The sequence below is a fragment of the Mus musculus genome, chromosome 6 (genome assembly GCF_000001635.26).
Source record: "Mus musculus strain C57BL/6J chromosome 6, GRCm38.p6 C57BL/6J".
Taxonomy (NCBI): Eukaryota; Metazoa; Chordata; class Mammalia; order Rodentia; family Muridae; genus Mus; species Mus musculus.
This window is the reverse complement of record NC_000072.6, coordinates 102,352,531-102,372,750: the sequence shown is the minus strand read 5'-3', so window position 1 is coordinate 102,372,750 and position 20,220 is coordinate 102,352,531. Positions and strand designations below refer to the sequence as shown.

Sequence of the window (20,220 nt, the reverse complement as noted above, 5' to 3'; positions counted from 1 at the left end):
CTTAGCTCTCTCTCCAATCCTTTGCATAGAGTTTCCAGTCTAATTTCTTTGTTGCCTATGTAAGGTCTGTAAAAATTCTCAGCCACCCATTAGCATAGGAATAGCCATAGGCAGTATGAAGCTAAGTGGATGTTGTTGTGCTCACATAAACTTTATGAGCTCTGAACATTTGAAGGTTTCACCTGTCACAAAACATTTTCCTCTGACTTTCCAGCACCTTAAAATAGGTAAAGTGCATTTTAGCTTCTCAAACTGGACAAAAACATTTGGCAGGCTAAGATAAGCATCTCAGCTTGTGCTCTGCCAACTCCTGAAACAGTTAGTTCCAGGCACACTGGAAATCCTGAACAAAAACGGGAAAGAAAGAAAGAGAAAAGCAAGCTAATTTGCAATGGATGGTTTTGAATTGTGGAATCTCAGCTGCTCATTAACTGAAAGGCAAGCATTCTCCTCAGGAGACAATGGTACCCAGACCACATTGTGTCATCAGCTCTTCCCTTCTTACATCTGTGTGCAAATCTTGGGTTTATCATTGGTCACTAACTTGGTCTCACTTGCCTGGGAGATTTTTACTTCATACCCTGTGCCCTGTGCTTGACCTTATTCATACTCAAATTTCTTATTAGAGATGATAAATTTTAAGGTCAAATCATGGTGAGTTCAACAACCATTGTAGAACATGTTACACCCGGTGTGTGTTCCATGGTTAGAAAGTAACCGTTATACAGACATCTAGCTCTCCGTTTTTTCCACTTTTATGTGATGAATGATAGTGTTTCTGTGAATAACTTAAACAAAACCAGAGTCTCTCTGGGACCGTTTCCTGTGGGCATCCTATACCAATGTTTTGTTTGTTTGTTTGTTTGTTTGTTTGTGTGTTTGTTTTTTGGTTTTTGTTTTTTTGTTTTGTTTTTGTTTTTTCTCATTAATACAGTTCAGGAAACTTCCTAACTGTGTTAAACTTCCTTCACAAACCTCAGCTCTTTTTCAGAAAACAATTTCTGGTTAATGTGTATTATGTAACGAATCAAATGCACCTTTTTCTGGATAATTTCTAAAACACTCAGAAACTGAAGAATTTGTTAGGGTAAGTGTAAATTCTAAAGGCTACAGAGCAGCTCCCGAGCACGTGTTCTTTATACCCCCGTGTTGATAGTTTGAAGTTCTCTGGTGATTATAATTTGTCTGTTGTCATATATTAACTTAGCAGTCCTTGGGGGCTTAGACAAAAACCTTTCTCAAACAAAGCAAAGTTTCAAGAAATTCATGAGCTTTGTGGTCCATCCAATTTTCCTTACGATGACTAACTGAAAAGGATCCATTGCATGTGTGGTGCTTGTGCATACAACTCTAATTTCATCAAGCAGGAGTCATTTTGCCAGTGACTTTAAAATAAAATAACAATGGGAATGATTCTGTAACATTTCTGTATTTGTATCCTAAGCTGTAAGTACATTTACTTGAATTTCTTCTGTTAACAGTTGATGAAGCAGGCTCATTGTGGCATCTTCAAACACACATGGCGTTATGTATGGTTCTGTTCTCTCTGGGCTGCACTAATCTCCCTTTTCCCCTGACTCCGTCTCACTCAGACCCCTCCTTCCTCAAGCAGCTATGCTCTGCTTCCATGTTGCATATGTTCAGTGCTCCTCTCTTCTTCGCTTTCCTCCATGCCTCCTCTGTCATGGTCCCCTTCTTGGTTTCATCCCAGTAGAGCATTTCAGAGGGGTCTCATCAACTGTTTCGGGTGTATGTCCCATACTGTTATTTTAGTTTACTCTTGAGAAGACTGAGTCCCTGAGAGCTGAGGTGAACTTTGCCTTATGCTCACAGCTGTTGATAAACTGTCAGTGTAAACACTGGCCACTTCCCCTCCTGCAAGAAACCAAAGCCTATTAATTATTTGCCCAATACTATAACCTCTATAATTCTTCTTCATTTATAATAATTTTCTCAGACCTGTATTCTTGGAATACACTAGAAAATAACCAAAATAGTTTTAAGTATTCTTCCTCTTATACTAAGTAGTTCTTTCTCAATTTTTATCTCACTAGACTCAGTCATATAATATTATTTCTTTAAAAAAAACTGCCAAGTATCAGATAGTACTATTCAACTAAAACAGGCTATTATTGAAAATGCTAACTTGATCATAGAACTTTAAAAAAATATTACAGTTGGATGATATTGAAAGGCGTTCTGCCATTAAAAGATTATAGCGAGTGTGTAGAAGACATTTTATAGGTTTCGCGTCTCTCCGCTTTGAGGATTACTTTACTTGCTTTATTTTTATAGCGTGTAGATCATATATGGAACACTTCTTGGTAAATACATTTTATGTTACCTTCGAGTGTACTCTTAGTCGATTGCTATTTCAACACACGAGGAACATTTCCAGCTCACAGCTAGATGAAACGAACACCACATTTTCATCTGCCAAAAAAGTTTTAAGGTAAGTCATAACAAGAAAAATTCACAGAGTTAGGGCTTATTTTTTTTAAATTGCAAATGCGAATTAGCTGCAGCAAGCTTCTTCCCAGGCAGCGGCTTCCTATTTAAAGAACTGTTCACCAACCCCACTGTTTTAGACAATTTGCTTTCCAGCCCTGGAGCCACCGTGAATATCAGGTGCTTTCGCCAGCCCTTGCCACCTAACGGGAAACGGGCAGATTCTCTTTTGTATGTTTTCATCTGTCCTATGCCGTGACATTACGTTACTATTTTAGCATTGTGCTTTGACAAATACCTCATTTCTCATATCCACCCCCCTCGTGCTGAGTCCATCAATGCTCTGAGAAACATGAGAGCCGTGAAGCTGAGTTTTAGGCTTCTGACTTTCAAGGTCCATGCCAGTGCAGCTAGTTTGAAGTCAGGGCTTCTGCCCTAGGAAAATAGTGTAAGTTTAAGGGGTGGCTTGAAAAGCCATTTCAGTGAATCTTCTCGGCTTTTTTCCCATTTTTCAGAAGTTAGACTATTATTCAAAACAATATGTGCCTGTGTAAAGCATTGAGGAAACTCAGTGAAGATGGTGTCTCTCCCACTCTGGTCCCCTGAAGCCACAAGGCAGCAGTTCCTTCGTAGACATCATATCCCACAGATATCATCTCCCACAGCTGAGATGCCTGGCCTGCTACCCACAAAACACCTTCCAAAACCCCCAAAACATCCCCTTCTCAACTTCAAGTTGTCCTTCTCTCCCCACTTCCTAGCTGGAATTTTTAACAGGGTTGATAGTGTACATGTCCTGTCCAGGTAAACCGCTGCTCTTGGGGGTCCTTAAGTGCACGGCCTTATCACTTACAGAAGATGACATTTGATAACACTTCCCCTACCTATCTCCCAGCTCTTGCATTCTTCCCGCCTCTTCTGTCATGTTCCCTGGGCGATAGGGATAGTGGTCTAGATGTCTCATGCGTGGCCGATCTCTCATGCTCATTTCTTCTCAGCATTTTGCCAGTTAAAAGTCTTTGATGACCTAGTCGGCCATCCCTGGAAAGAGAGGCCCATTGGACATGCAAACTTTATATGCCCCAGTACAGGGGAATGCCGGGGCCAAAAAGTGGGAATGGGTGGGTAGGGGAGTGGGGGGGGGGGAGGGTATGGGGGACTTTTGGGATAGCATTGGAAATGTAATTGAGGAAAATACGTAATAAAAAATTTAAATATAAAAAAAAGTCTTTGAACTAACTACTGCCCGCTGCAAACAGCAGTGCCTCTAACCAAGTTTGAGGGGCAGCACTAATCTCTACAGATTTAAAATGCACGTGCTGTACACAAGGAAGAGTGAGAGAGTATATGGGCACCCATGTGTGTAATCCATGAAATCAGAAGGGAGTGTAGAAAGAATGGAAAGAGGGAGGATGAATCAGGATGGCAATGGGGCAGAATATGGGCAGAGTGCAGTGATATACCATATACAAGCACCATAATGATACTGGTGGTTTTTATAAGCTGACTTTTAAAAAGGAGTTCAGACTGGGCAGAATAGAAAGCTTTCTTGTAAGGAAGACACTATGTAGTTTAAAGAGAAACTAATGCTAGTTACAGTGAAAACTGCATCTCTGTGCAGTCAGTCTTTCAGTGTGATTTTGGTCTGGTGGAGGTTTTCTAGGTGCAAGGAACGTTTTGCTCTTGGTTTGGGGTTCTTTGGGGTAGATACGGCTGAAATCCTGTGTTTCACATCCTCTCAGCCTGAATGTTTAAATATATAAATTTATATAATTGTTTGATATTAACCCTTTCCACATAAATCAGTGGTTCTCAACCGTTCTAGTGCTGAGACCCTTTAATAGAGTTTCTCACGTTGAGGTGACTCACAACCATAAAATTATTTTATTGCTACTTAATAATTGTAATTTTGTTAGTTATTAATCATAAAGTAAATGTCTGATATGTAGGATATCTGATATCTTTGACCCCAGAAGGATTGTGATCCACAGAACTGCTGACTTACAAAGATATAATTTCGACTTCGTAAAGTAATAGTTGGAAGTAGACTGTATAACTAGACAAGGGTCTATCCCATGTCAGAGCATTTTTTTCTGTTCCACCTGTGTAGGGTAGTCCATGTCTTGGATCAGTAAGGTTCAAAGCATAACTGACATATCAGACTCATCTGGGAACCTTTTCTAGATTTCCATGCCCCATCAGCACTTCTGCTTCTGACCTCTCTATGGTGGGGTGCAGCACTGTTTCAACAAGACCCTGGGTGACTTAAAGTGCCCTCCAGCATGACAAACAAAGCTTCAGATTTCACACTTTGTACTGCATTCTACCAAGAATGACTTGGGTGGATCCAAGTTGATCTGAGCCTTTTTGTTTATTTTTGTTTGTTTGTTTGGTTGGTTGGTTGGTTGGTTTGGCTTTGGTTTTAAATTATTTTCTAATGACATTTTTGGTGTTCTCTTTCTTTATGGCCCCTCTCTCCCCTCTCCTTCTGCCTCTCTTCTTCCCTCCCCCTCTCTGTGTGTAAATAAATAAACATTTTTAAATGATTTTTAAAATTTATACCAAAATATATTCCCACTACTAATATGTCGATCTCTACTTAGCATGAATGATGTCATTTCTCACAAGAGTTGCTTGCATGTTTTGGTCATTGTTATTTTCAAGGTTCTTTTAATAATTTATTTATTTTAGGTGCAATAGTGTTCTGCCGGCATGCATGTCCATGTGAGGGTGTCAGATATCCCTAGAACTGGCAATGCAGACAGTGTGAGCTGCCATGTGATGCTGGGAATTGAACATGGGTCCTCTGGAAGTATGACCAGTGCTCTTAACCACTGAGCCTGCTCTCCAGCCCTTTTCAAAGCTCTTTTATTAAAAGCTAATATCAGCTTGTATACTTTGATAAAACTTTCTTTACAAGGGAAGTATGTGATAAGAAGAGCCTTCTAGGTCTCACAAACTTTAGTGTTTTAATCTTCCCCAGCCTGAAGCATAATTCACACTGTTTAGGTTGAGAGGTCAGGAGGGAAGTCCCAGTCAGATCCATCATTGCAGTGATGATTTACACACTGCCAAAAAAATTATTACAACAAGAAGAAATGTATTTAAACCTGCTCTTTCCCGGAAAATGTAATTAAATTGCATTAAGTGTCTATACTTCTCCAGGATTTTTACTTAATGATAATGTTTCAAGAATATTACTCTTCATGCTAACTTGGGGAATAAATATTTTTGATTTAACGTATAATGAAGTATTCACCTATTCATTTTGAACTGTTGATAGAAGGCCAGTTACACCAAATGGTTTACACCAAATGGTTTTTGGTAAAGAATTGCAGTGACTTCAGTGAACCTAGGCTTATATTTTAATGAGCTCTAGCTTTTGGTCATGTTCATTTAATGAATATCTTGTAAGCTACATATATCTGTAAGTTTAAAACATGTAACCTTCAAATCACTGACCTGACATCTGTCATATTGTTATCATATATGCCATATCTTAAGTCTTTATTTGCGTGTGTGCATGCATATCTATATCTATATTTAATCTATATTTATATCGATCGATCGATAGATAGATATCTGTGTGTGTAGTGTGTGTGTGTCTGTGTGTGTGTGTGTGTGTGTGTGTGTGTGTGTGTGTCTGTGTGGTGAGGGGAGAGACAAACTTGTGAGAAATAGTTTTTTCCTTCTACTATGTGAGTCTGTACTATTGCACTGATGTTAGAAGCCTTGGAAGCAAGCTCCTTAACCTGCTTCATATTGATGTTTTCAATAGATCCCACATTTTCTCCCCATCTTCAGATTCAACTTTCTTTTTAAAGAGTAGAGCCATGGAATCTGCACTTGAAGCATGATCCTCTGCTAATTCAAAAACAGTAGATTTAGCTCTTGTTCTTTATTGAAAAACATTACAGGACCTTACCTGATGACTTGGGGGATAAACTGCTTATTACACAAGAGTGATGATCTGAATTAAGATCCCCACAACCTGCATGAAACACAGACAGGCATGATAGTCACATATAACTCAACACTCAGGAGCAAGACACGGGGCATTTCCTGGGCAAGCTGTCTACGAAGACTAGCCAGAATAGTTAACACTTGGTACAATGAAAGGCCTTGCCTATTCAAGAACATTGGAGGGCCATCAAGGAAGATACTATCAGAAACTTTGGGTCTCCATTCACAAGCATGCACTTTTGCTTATGAAACTCCCTTCCTGATACAAGCAATCTCCCCCCACACATGCAAACAGACCTATACACACAGCACAGACATATACACACAAAATTGATTGTAGTTTTTAACTCATCAGACATGAAGAAAGTACTTAGTGTTTGTGATGGTTGGTTTTGGCAATTTAACAGGATGAGAGTCACCTAGGAAGCGAGATTCTAAGAAGCCTGTTCAAGAGATTATGTATATTAGGTTAGTCTGGGAGAATGAACTATATTATCTTAACTCAGAGTGTTACCCACTGTGAGACTAGCAGAACCATTCGATGTGCAGGTGTCCTGCTCTGCTAAAGAAGAGATAGGGAGATCATCAGCATCCGCATCCATCACTCTGTAGCCTTCTCCTTCCTGCCTGCCTGTGGACACAGGCTGGCTTAAGGTCATGCTGCCATAACTTTGTCCCGACTATGGATTGCCTCCTTGGACTATAAACTGAAACTAACTCTAATACTTTGGTCAGCAACTTTGTTGCAACCATGAAGCAAGAAATAACTAAAGTAACCAATAAGTTATCTTAGCTAGTCTAGAAAGGAACTCCTTTAAATGATTTGTTACAGAAGTGTGATTTACTTAAAATCCCAGACCTTAGGAAAAGGTTTTAATTTTCAGTCTATTTTGTTACTTCATCTTTCTTATGAGAGGATTCAAGTGGAATGAGATGACCCCAGTACAGGCACAATACAAAGCCACAAAACATGCATTACTTTGTATTATATCAACATTTCTTCCTAATTTACACTGAATAGCTTCTTAAAAGCCTCCAGTTGACTTATAAAAAAGATTAATATAAGATGAGACAAGCACAGATAAAAATAGGAGACTGTTTAAAAGGATTAGAGGCACCTGGGGGATGTTAATTCTAACAGCTGGGAAATGTCCTGATAGCTCAAACCAAAATGGTTTATACATTTTTCCTCGTCGATGTAAAAGCTCATACAGTTACCAGCAGGGGCAAACTCTTCCCAAGAAACAACCTGTCAAGAGATATGTGTGTTTTGTAGTCATAGGTTGTGAGTAACTAGAAAATTATGTCCTTTTGCCAAAAGATAGAGAAAAACTGGTGTGAAATTGACCATTCACATCAACTCTGATGGCTTTTTAGAAACTTTATCCATGAACAACATTTCTATTTGGATCTCTACTTTAAAATTATAGCAAACATCGGTTGAGTTTCCCCTGAAAATGATATTTTGTCTTCTATAAACAACTCAATAAGCATGTAAGATCATTCTTCTAATATGTATTTGAAAAATCCTAGCTGTGTGTACAGAGTCTAAGTAATTTGTAACTTCCACAGGTTAGAAATTATCATTTTGACTTTAGATAATATTGTGGTCTCCACACTACAGACTTGTCAGTTCTTCTGAGCGTTTTGCATTCTGAAAAATTACAGGTCCTGGAGCACAGGGTGTTAGAATGTCGGGCATTGCTGTTTCTTTCATTTTGCAGACACACTGATGACTTAATCACGTTGGTACTGTGAACAGAGATCCCTCATTCTGTTTATAGGGCATACTATTAAAGAAGTATAAACACATTCATGTCTTGTTTATATACCTCAAAAATATGTGCTCAGCATGGAGTTAAACAAACAGAGGAAAGATGAGGATATTTTCCTATTTTTCTCTACCTAAGGAGTTCATGCCCTTCAAAGTACATCTAATACATAGAATTATGCGGCGAGAGAACAAGCAGATTCTATATCCATATTTGATGAATGATCCTCATTGAGTAGATGTATGAGTAATTGATAGTTGGTTAAAAATATGAGAGTTCTCCACATTGCACAGAAGACAAAGCTGAAACAACAACAACTACAACAACAAAATAAGCAAACAAACAAAAATTGTATCTAAAACCAGATGTTCCCAGCCAAGTGCCTCCTCCACAAAATGACATTGGGCAGTGATATACATAGATCACTGGTTTAAGCTGGGCTACATTCTGCTGGCACTGCCAGGAGGACTGGTTTCCCCAAGTAGCTTAAAATACTGACCTGTTCTGATTCTTTTTCATGTCTATTAATAGATGGCTCCTGTTTTTAAATAGAGCTGTTTAATGCTGGGTCCAAAATATTCCTGCTTCTATTTTAGTAACAACTTCCTTAGAAACACTTCAAGCAAAGATAGATTCTGCATTTTAGGACATTTATTATATCAGAGGGTCAATGGCACATTGAACTAGAAAATGGCACAGTTAGTAAGACAATTACTATGACATTGATGAAAGCAGAAAGTCTGTTCCAAAATCTTTACATTAAATTGGACATGTTTTGCTGAACATTTTACTAAGTGTTGTTTTTACATGAAATCGTTGGTTCTATCTAGTCTCATAGTTAACAATAGTCTTCTTTCAGAAAGATAAAAAAAAATGTGTGTTGTGCAACATGTCTTCCATCTGTCCCTTCCAGATTCACCTTCTATCCTGCCTTATGCCCCAGCAGTCCCATCTGGATACATCCTAGTGTCCCCTTGTATTCCAACTTTGGGTTGCTAGGGAAAATGAAGATATTAGCAGGGAACCTGGGAGTGGGAAGAATAAAGGTGAGAATGTTTATTGGCCTGGCTTCCCTCTTACTGGGTTGCCATATGTTGTCTGGGAGTCTACTGTACACAGTTGCCCACTGAAGTCTGCGAAGTCCCTATCCTTTGAAGCCTAAGCTGGGAGGGCAAGCAGCCCACCATCTGAGCTAGCTGGTTTAGTCCTTGCTTTTTATGAGCCTCTTTTCTAGTTCCCCCTTTGAGTATGCCATACTATGAGCCTGACGTGTACCATTTAACAAATCCATCATTTGTTTTTGTGTTTTGTTTGTTTGTTTGTTTTTTGAGACAGGGTTTCTCTGTATAGCCCTGGCTGTCCTGGAACTCACTTTGTAGACCAGGCTGGCCTTGAACTCAGAAATCTGCTTGCCTCTGCCTCCCAAGTGCTGAAATTAAAGGCGTGTGCTACCACCGCCCAGCTCGAACAAATCCATTTTAATCAAAGTAGACAAAGAAAAATGACTTTAGGACTTTCAAACATAGTTTTGTACTGTTTACATATTATTAAAAAATGTGGAAAATTCTCAAATTGATTACTAGATAGAAATGTATTGGCAAATCCTAGGCTATAAGTCCTACAGTAAATTAAAGCCACATTCTATCTGGTCATTATCTCTGAGAATGAGTGTGTATGTGTGTGTGTGTGTGTGTGTGTGTGTGTGTGTGTGTGTGTGTGTTGGCTTCTGAAAGCAAAATACACAGTATATAGTGCTGTCCACAAGAATGTGATGAAGATTGTAGGGTGTGTAATTTAAAGTCTTCCACTGTTTATATCCTATGAAGAAAGGATACTTCAAATGCTTTAATCAACCCAGTATTACTGAATACTTAATCTGAGTGGCACTATTGTTAAGATAGGTTGCTCTTTTACCCTCTGAACTATTTGAAATGTATTGTATGTTTCATGGGCAAACATCACACTGCAATATAGACTTTTCATATATCAAGAGTTCAGTGGCTCCATGTAGCTAACAGCTACTGTAACGGATATGTTCTTCAGCTCAGAGTTTATAGCAAACACACACACATACACACACACACACATGCACACACACACACACACACACACACACACACACATGCACACACACACACACATACACACACAGAGGAGCATATTTTGGAGAATTACATTATAAATTATGTCCCCACCAACCTGACTAACCCTAAGGGTGAGTATGAATTAGACTTGTCATCATTTTAACAAATACATAACCAACCTACTTAAAAAGAGTTAAGAGGGGAGATGGCTCAGAGGGTAAGGACACTTGCTGCCAAATCTGACAACCTGAGTTTAATCAGAGGAACACAGATGGTGGAAGGAGAGAACTGAAGTTTGCAGTTGTCCTTTCAGCTTGGTATAAATGCATGTTCATGCCCACACTACGTAAACGTAAATATTGAAATGGACAGATATATTGGGGATCACTATTTCAGAGGTTTTGGTCAGTGGTCTTTATGTTGAACAGGATACTCTGGACCAAAGAGCTCCCAGAGGTAGAACAACATTCATCTCCTATAAGGGACAAAAAGCTCTGTACTTAGGAAGATATTTGAAACAAGGGTTGTTCTTTCAGAACACAACCCTAGTGGCATACATATCCAAATTAGACCCAACTTCCTAGTGTCTACTACCTCTTAGGAGTGTCAGCTTGTCAGCAAGCTGAGCAGGTCAGAGCTACAGAGCCCTTATGATCTAATCACTATGCAAATAACCTTACTGGCTTTCCTGGAACTCACTCTATAGGCCACACTGTCCTCAAATTCAGAGGTCTGCCTGCTTCTGCCTCCTGAGTGTTGGGATTAAAGGCATGTACCTCCACCTCCAACCCACTGTCTAACTATATAGAACCCTTGTTAGTAATTCATGCCCAAGCCACAATTCTACTTGAAAATCAAGATGAATTTTTCTCTCTCCAAGATTAGTGCAGAATACTGTCCAGAGTACTTGGGTGAAAGAGCGACCTGTGCATGCTACATTTCTGGTCAGTTTTGTAAATCCTTGGTGGTAGGGCAGGGCAGCCATTAACTCCCTTCTTACAGGCAAGGAATGTGGGCAATGGAGAAATGAATACTAACCCAGTGTTCCGGAGCTAGCCAGCAGCAGATCATAACTCAGTCCCAGTTCTGATTAAAACAACCAACCAACCAACCAACCAAACAAACAAAAACAAATGAATGAATGTGCTAAAAGTCAGGCATATGAGTGACTTACAGATTTGAGTCCTGGTGGGCAGGTTTGCTCTGTAGGAGACTGACAATGGAAGTGACCCTCAGATCTGCTATTCGTTTGTCTATGCCATGGTCAACAACATGGTGAATTAATGGGGTATGATGTAAAGATCAGACCTGTCAAGAGAGCTTCTGTGTATTATTTTGATAATTGGAGTCTATATTTGTCCTCAGAAGGCCATTTAAATCACTTAAATCCCATTCAGCATAATGTCCCCCCTTAAGTAGTATATAGCACATGACCCATGCGACCACATTTGGCAAGCTGTGACTCCGGATTAATTTGTACCTAACCTTGATTTTAAACATTGCCTTATTGTTTCTCTTACTGTACAATTGAAGAATATTTGCTGGTACCATTAGCGTTGTCTTATCATCTGATATTTTATATTTTAATTTTATTCATTACTGATTTTGTTGTTTCATTTTCTATTGATTAAACTGTTCTTTGACAAACTTGTATTTAGTATTTTGTTATGTAGTATACCAGTTACTTTCATCCTTTACCCTGTCTTATGTCCCATTAATTTATTAATTCTCTCTTCCTTATAAATCTCTTTTGTGTTTCATTTATTATTGTTGTTGTTGTTGTTGCTAATGAGTCTAAAGTGTGTGTGAACGCTCATGCACATCTATCACATCTCATTGATGGAGGTTACAGGACGACTTTGTGCAGTTGACTTTCTACATCCACCTTTCTGTGAGTTCTGGGAATTAAACTTGCATCAGTAGGTCTGAGCAGCAAGCACTTCTACCTGCTAAACTATCTCACCAGCCCATTACCTTGTGATTTTTTTTTGTTGTTGTTTTATTTTTTTTTTTATTCCTCAGCATTTCATGAATGAAGTATCATGCTTGTGTGTGTGTGTATTATGTATATATGTATATGATATATATATGTATTAAGTATATGTGTGTGCATAGGCATGTGTATATTTATCACCATTTCCCTCTGCTGATTTCTCTCATATTCACCCTAAATTTTTCTCCCTCCAAACTGAATATCTTTCTCCTTTTTTGAATACCAAACCCTGTAAGTATCACACACACACACACACACACACACACACACACACACACCTACTACTATGGTTAATGATAAATGTAGGTCATCACTGAAACACAGGAATATAATTATTGGCTCCATCCTCTAAAACTAATAATCTTTTCTTCTCCAGAAGCTGTCAACTGACAACAATTCCTTAATAAGGATGAGTCCTAAACCATCTACCCAATATGTGCTAGCAACCACGGCTCCTGTGAGATTATGGCTTTCAGAGCCATGCCCTGGTCAGAAGACAGTATTTTATAGCATTCTTCTCCTCTCTTGGACTCCTAAATTTTTTCACTTCCTTTTCCATGGTGTTTCCAGAACCTTATTTTAGAGTTGGACATTGGGATGCTAAGCCTGTCTGACATTTTAAAGGATGAAGAATAGTATATTATATGTAAAATAAAATTAGTGAAGTGGACTGCTAAGGGCAAAAAAGGATTAAGCATTGAGGAGTGTGGAGGTATGAAGGAAACCAGGATATGGAGAAAAAGGATAACACAAAGGAATAATGTATGAAAAATATAGGAAGGAAGGCTACTATGTCCCAACCCAATTAAAATTGATAATTGTTGAAATAGCAGATTATATGTGAAATGAAAGCTAAGGGAGACTTATAGGGATAAACTTATTACAAGATGATGGGGACGAGTGGCAGATGGGAAGGGGGTGGTTGTAGTTAGGCAAAGCAAATTTAAGGATTATAAAAAGCTTCAAGGAACCCCCTAGTTAGTAAGCTAACTTCAATATATTGTTTAAAAATAAAAATATTTTGAACAAAATTGCCCTTACGGGTAGAGTGTGTTTCAAGAGTCATGAAATGAAATCAATCACACTGCAATACATGGGATCCCTTCTTAAGAATTATTTACCAGGGAAGCCCTAGAGATCTCTAAAACAACACAGGCTTCTGTCTTTGTCAATTGCTATCCTAAGTATATGCTGAGACTCTATTGAAGAAGCCTTGTGATTCCATTTAGGGCACAGATAAATCAACTTCAAACCAATCAGGAAACTTCTTCTCTGAGAACGAGGCTTCCTAGTTCCAGAAAGGAACTTTGCAGGCTACTGTGGAACAAGACCATCCACAGCCTTACACAGTTCTGTACCCTTCATGTTTTGATACTGAGCTGTCAGACTTGATATGTCTACTGTCCCTATAGTGGCATGACTGTAATGGGGGTAACTAACTGCTCTCTAGTTGGATATGAGGACTGCTCAACAGGACAGAATTTCAAGTTTGATATTAGAATCTTGTTCAAGATGATGTGATTGGGAAGTCACAATGCCTAGGGTAGAACTTCCTGTTTGCTTCTGTTGAAACGGTCATCCATGGAGTCAAATTGTCTTTTTATCTGCATTTATATCCATGGACTTGGGCTCCATTCAACCCTTGTCAGAGATGCTGCTCTTTTCATTGGGTAACAGTGAATGGAGATGCATAATTCATATTCATCAACATCTCTGTCTTTGATACTGTCTGTCTCTGTCTCTCTGTCTGAGACTCTGTTTCTGTCTCCCTGCCTCTCTCTGTCTCTGTCTCTCCCCCCTCCCTTTCTTGTGTGTATGTCTGTGTACCCAGGGATGCACATGTCACACATGTCACAGTGCCCCAGTGGAGCTCAGAAGACAACTGACAGGATTTGGTTTTCTTTCTTCACGTGCCAGGGATGGAACTCAGATAATCAGACTTGGCTACAAGTGCCTTTCCCCACTGAGTAGTCATGGAGGCCTCATATTCTGATTCTTAATGACAGAATATAATTTTCCATGGCATTCTTTATTTCTGATGCCCTGGCTTTAGCAATACACAGTAAGAAGCACCATCATGAGCTCCTTGCCTTAGTAGCATTCTTTTGACCTGTTGTTAGGGCTAAGCATCAACCTTTCTAATGCATTCATTCTTAATTCCACTAATCATGGTAGAGAGGAGTCATCAAACAAGAGTCAATCGAACGCCTCTGTGTGTTATTTCTCCAACACTTTGTCACATGACAAACTGTGACTTGGAATATAACCTCTTAACTAAAATACATCATGAGTGCATTAAATGTTATGAATGCCTTTAGCAGCATCAAGCTTTCTGAATGGCACTCTTCATCGTGGAGCTGTAACACAGAAGTTATCCAGACACTATATACTTTATTGCACCCATTCTTTTTCCCAACCTCAAGAAAGACAGCTGTACATAACTTTCCAATTCAAATTTTTATAAAATCATCTTTCGAGATTAGGCATCCTGGCATCATGGGCACTATACTTTGGTGCCAATATAAAAATGTTCATCTGCATTTATATTTAGTACTTGCTAATGTTATTCATTTGTGGATTTTAATTAAGAATTTTAAAATGGTTGATGATGCCCTTCAATTGAGATATAAAAGAACGGAACATATTCAGCAAATACCCAACAGGTTTATAATGGAGAAAATTGAAGTTCTTGCCGGATGTGCCTCATTTAAAGTAGTTTTCCTGAGAGTATATCAAAAATTAAATTGATAACTGGAAATGAAGCTATGCCAAACATTATAGTTAAATGTTCTAGTTATACTAAGGGCAAGAAACACTGAGTGAGGTGGTATTTGCTAAAAGCTAGAATGTTGGTATTTGGGATATAATAAAGTTCCAGAGAAGTCCTGATCTTAAAGCTTGAGATGATGCTCATGGTCTGTTCTCAGTCAGGGGAGAGGAATGGGAGGATTACAAAATTGTGTATGGTGTGGTGGTGGTGGTGGTGGTGGTGGTGGTGGTGGTGGTGGTGGTGTGCACATGTATAAATACTTGTTCATGCATTTTCAAGGTCACTCTATCATATGGAGAGATACATATTTGTATCTATCAGGGTAGATTTTAGACATCAACAGATCATCTACTGCTAAGGCTGCTGAAACCTGCTGTAAGAGAGGCTTAAGTCTTCGTCATCTAACCCCTCCTCTTCCCAAGACATAACATTTTCACGTGTATATACTTTTGTACTTTAAATTTTAAACTAGGAACCCTTCTTAAGAGTGCCATAAGTGCCAAAGTAGGGGTGTCTGTAAGACTAATGGGTCCCTGTGTCTGTTAGTGCACTGCTGATATACAAAGATGAACACTTGTCTTCATTATTCCTGGATCTTAGCAAGAAATATAAGTTGTGTTATTTTCTAACTAACACAGAGAAACATAAGCAACTGCATAGATAAAGCTATACTGACTGGATTGTTTCCATGGCAACAAGGAGGCCATCAAAATATTTATACCCATCTATTATGTTTTAATTTGTTTTAAAGAAATGTGTTTAAATGACAAAATATATGAATTTGTTTTCTTAAATAAATTCATGAGTTTGTCATTCTTATTCCTCATGTTAAGTGATTTTAAACGTTTACTTTATGCAATGTAACAAGATGTCATATAAAATGTCATTTTAATTACTCCCTATAAATTGTGGCTTGAATGGCTTTCACTGTTTGCCATATTTTTAAATTGAGATACATGACATAGTAAGTTGGACCCAGCATTAGAAACTATCTCAGAAGATGAGTATATAAGTATTCTCAGCAATCAACAATTAAAGATACCAATCTAAGCTATTGATGATTTCTCAACAGTACACATAAATTATTTGTTTCCTGTAAGATTCTGGAAATTTTTTTTTTTTTTACTGAGATGTTCACTTGGTAAATTGTTTGCTCAGCAAGTATGAAGACCAAGGTTTGATTTCCACAGCCACATCTAATAAAACTTTCTGGTTATGGTGGTATTTATTTTTATTCCCAGCACTAGGAGGGTACAGAAAAATTTGAGGTTCCCTGGAAAGCTAGTCTTGCCTAGTTGGCAAGGTTCAGGACTCAGTCACAGAAACCTAAATAGGGACTTGAGAGATTGCTCAGCCAGTACAGTGCATACTGTGCATTCCTGAAATCTGATTTTGAATTTCCAGAACCTTTGTAAGAGCCAAATGCACTAGTATGCATCTATATAGTACAGCATTCTACAGAAAGATTATAGGTAAAATAAGAATCAGCCATGGAACCTAATCACCCAGCTAGCTAGCCTGATTTATAAGCCTGCTGTGAAGAGAGAGAGAGAGAGAGAGAGAGAGAGAGAGAGAGAGAGAGAGAGAGAGAGAGAGAGCAAGAGAGAGCAAGAGAGAGAGAGAGAGAGAGAGAGAGAGAGAGAGCAAGAGAGAGAGAGAGAGAGAGAGAGAGAGACTGCCTCAAAGTAGAAGGTGAGAACCAACACATAAAGTCCTATAAACAGTCACAAACCCAGACAATATTGTGGATGCCAAGAAGTGCATGCTGAAAGGAGCCTGATATGGCTGTCTCTTGAGAGTCCCTGCCAGAGCATTACAAATACAGAGGCAGATGCTCGCAGCCAACCATTGGAAAACAGATCAGTGTGGGGTCCTTAATAGAGGAGTTAGAGAAAGGACTTGAAGGAGTTGAAGGGAATTGCAACCCCACAGGAAGAACAACAATATCAACCAACCAGTCCCCCAACAGCTCCCAGGGACTAAGCCATCTACAAAGGAGCACACATAGCTCCAGCTGCATATGTTGCAGAGGATGGGAGGAGAGATCCTTGGTCCTATGAAGGCTCAATAGATGCCCCAGTGTAGGGGAGGTGGAAATGGGTGTGTGGGTGAAAGAACACCCTTATAGAAGCAGGCGGAAGGAGGATGGGATAGGGGGTTTCCGGGAGGTGAGGGGCAACTAGGAAAGGGGCTAACATTTGAAATGTAAATAAAAAATCCAATAAAAATCACTAGAAATTCTTAAAAAACAAAACAAAAACTATAATATGTCTATATTGGCAGTCACCAACAGCTGTCTAATTAGACTTCGGGTCTGCTCTGTGGGTGGAAATTTATACTTAGTACTCTAAAACTAGATAATTGCTCATATCTGGAAGGGGCACAGATGCTGGAGGAGAACCATATATTGTCATTTTCCTTAACATGTATAATTTTTAAGCATATTCTAAATATTTTCCCCTATATTTCAAGATAAGTGTAGCTCTCATGTCTCATCAAATAAGTGTCTGTTTGCAGCATATAGAGACTGTTAGATGCATTACAATGCACAGGATAACATGTTCTTAGGTTGTTTAACCTCAACGGATACATCTGTAACTCAACTTCTATAGCCAAAGCTCAGGAAACATCACAGGAGTGAAGGTAGGAAGACTATAAGCCAGAGGACCAGAATATCTGCTGCTAGAGAGTATCCACTAGAAATTACAGGTAAAATGCACCTTCAAGATGATATGTTTATCCCAATAGGATCATATAATGACAATATAGGTTAAAAGGCCAATGTGTGTGGAAGAAGTCCCACAGTTAAAAAGCTACAGTTGAGCCTGCCATGGTGGCACACACCTTTAATCCCGGCACTTGGGAGGCAGAGGCCAGTCTGGTCTACAGCGTGAGTTCCAGGACAGCCAGAGCTACAAAGGGAAACCCTCTCTCAAAAAACCAACCAACAAACAAAGCTACAGTTGATAAATGGCAGGTGAGAGAAGAAGTACCAGTTTTCTTCTGGGAGGCCTTCACAGATAGGTTGACCAATGAGATTCTACAAAGATTGTCCAATCCCAAATATTCCTGAATCCTATTGCAGGCAATATTTAAAAAATGCAACTCACACTACACCAGCAGGCCCCTGCAGACTGCCCTGCCTGTTCTCATCTCGTGCAAACTGACTCAGAGCTCCAAAAGCTCTCCATCCAGCTCACTAAGTTCGGACTGGCAGGTTGCTACCACATCAGTCCCATGCTTCAAAATTCCCACAACTTTTGGGGTACACTTCTGGCAAACCCACTCTTCGCCACCGTACCTTTCTCTCTGGAACCCTGTCATGCCGATGCATGAAGGACAGTACCACACAAACTTAGTTCAGAATCAGTGGTAACTCAATCACTGGGCACAACAGCTAACATCCAAATTAAAAGCCATACTGAGTGAAATCCTCAGGTAGTATATTCAAATGGATCTGCCACCTGAAATGAGGTCTCCACTATCTACATCCTCACCTCCCACTGTCCCTCTCCAAAAGCTAGTATCTCTCTTCAGTGCCTATTCTCTTCCTCCCTCCAAACCGGAAGTCCCGCCTCCTTGCCCAGTGATTGGTTTCTTTATTCATTAGAAGGGTCACAGGAAATCCTGAGTATGTGATTCACTACTTGTCCCAGGCAATCCCTCCTGGGGAAGCTGAGTTAACATCAAAATACAAACAGCACCAGGGTTTCCCACAACAGAACCCTATACATATGCGCAATGCTAAATGTACTCAGAAGGTTGTATATTCATAGACACATAGACACATATACACAGAGGTACACAAATATACACAAACATATATGATATAAACAACATGGTCATGAATGTGGAAAGGAGGGAATAGTAGGAGTTGCACACTGGAAGATGGGTTGCGAATGCTGTTGATGGAGAGCTCATCCAGTAACTTGATATCAAAAAAAAACAAAAGCAATTGAAAATTTCAAATCTCCATTTCTCTTGAATTGGAAGGGTATTCCTTTTCAGATTGTTCATTCAAAATATCTTTAATGGCCCTCTCCTATTACAATGAAGTTTGTTGGTATAAATACACCATTTAATTAAAGAAAAAGTAAATTTCCATTAATTTTGTATGCTAACTAATGAACAGTTAGGGCAGAAAAAAAGTAAATTCAATTAGGTCCTCACCAGGGTGCTTGCCCAGTGCCAGCCCATGGGAACTCTTGTCACATGCCAGCTATGTTCTTATTCAAGGGTGTTGATGAGTGAACATTAAAGATAAACTGCCTCTTAGTAAGGTCAGGGTGAGGTTTCTTTTCCTGATAGTTCTGCCTGGTTGGGTGGGCTTTAGAGTTGGGAACATTACTGCAATACACTAATTAATTTTGGCTTCTATTATTTTGGGATGGAAAGAAATGAGTTTTTACTATAACACCTTATAACTACTATTAAAATTGTATTAACAAACTGCAGCTACAAAGAGCTTTCCCAATGGATTGAGTGTTTAATTCAAAAAATATTATCTAACAATTATTCAACTTATAAAAGGCAGAAGAGAAGAAACTATTTTTGTCTTAGAAAAGGGAGCATGTAATAAAAAATAGAGGTAATTGGTTGACTCCTTCAAAAGGCATAAGACTTAGGTTGGTGCAAATCACAAATAAGTCTGGCTAGACTGTGGTTAGGGTGAGACACAGACCTCTCCTTGCCTGGAGAGGGGAAGCTGCTTGCTAACATTTATTGATCGCCTAAAGTGTTCCAAACATTTTGTGTTTATTTTCTCACACAATGATCTCAGCAGGCCTCTAACACAGGCGGAAATATCTGCTTATTTCAGACAAGCCTGATACCAGAGTCTGAGAAGTCTCTATGAACGGCTCGGGCTAATTTTCATGCTAGATATTCCTAGTGAAGTAGGACTTTCGCTGTTTTGTAAAGAAGCCATTGAGCCATTTTAACCTTGTCTATTCAGAAGCTCTTTTTAACTGTTTGAGAATATAATTAAGATAAATGTGTTGGAGTAGTGTTCGCCTTTTCAGAATAATGTTATTTTATAGGATCTCTATTTTCCAATGACTGCGTAGCTGCTACTCAGTGTAAGGACCAAGCACACACTTCTGTAAATGACTGTGGAAACCTGTCTGGGCAGCATAAAGTGCCACAGTAGATTTCAAAAGGAGCATTCTAGAGTCGTCTTTTTTTCTTTAA

General features: G+C 39.1%; 1 protein-coding gene and 1 long non-coding RNA gene across 11 annotated transcripts in view; one reads left to right on the top strand and one right to left on the bottom strand.

Annotated features, from left to right (window-relative positions):
* The window catches only part of Cntn3 (contactin 3), a 401,311-nt gene that overhangs the window by 191,864 nt on the left and 189,227 nt on the right, over positions 1-20,220 (top strand). The window lies entirely within an intron of this gene.
* Gm38870 lies at positions 1,417-18,570 on the bottom strand. 2 transcript variants are annotated; one of them, XR_869337.2, is made up of 4 exons: positions 18,332-18,570; positions 6,374-6,439; positions 2,345-2,433; positions 1,417-1,875 (listed from the first exon to the last, which is right to left on the bottom strand). It is a non-coding gene; the product is annotated as a predicted gene, 38870 (long non-coding RNA). The 2 variants fall into 2 exon arrangements; XR_003956489.1 differs by having other exon boundaries at positions 18,528-18,570.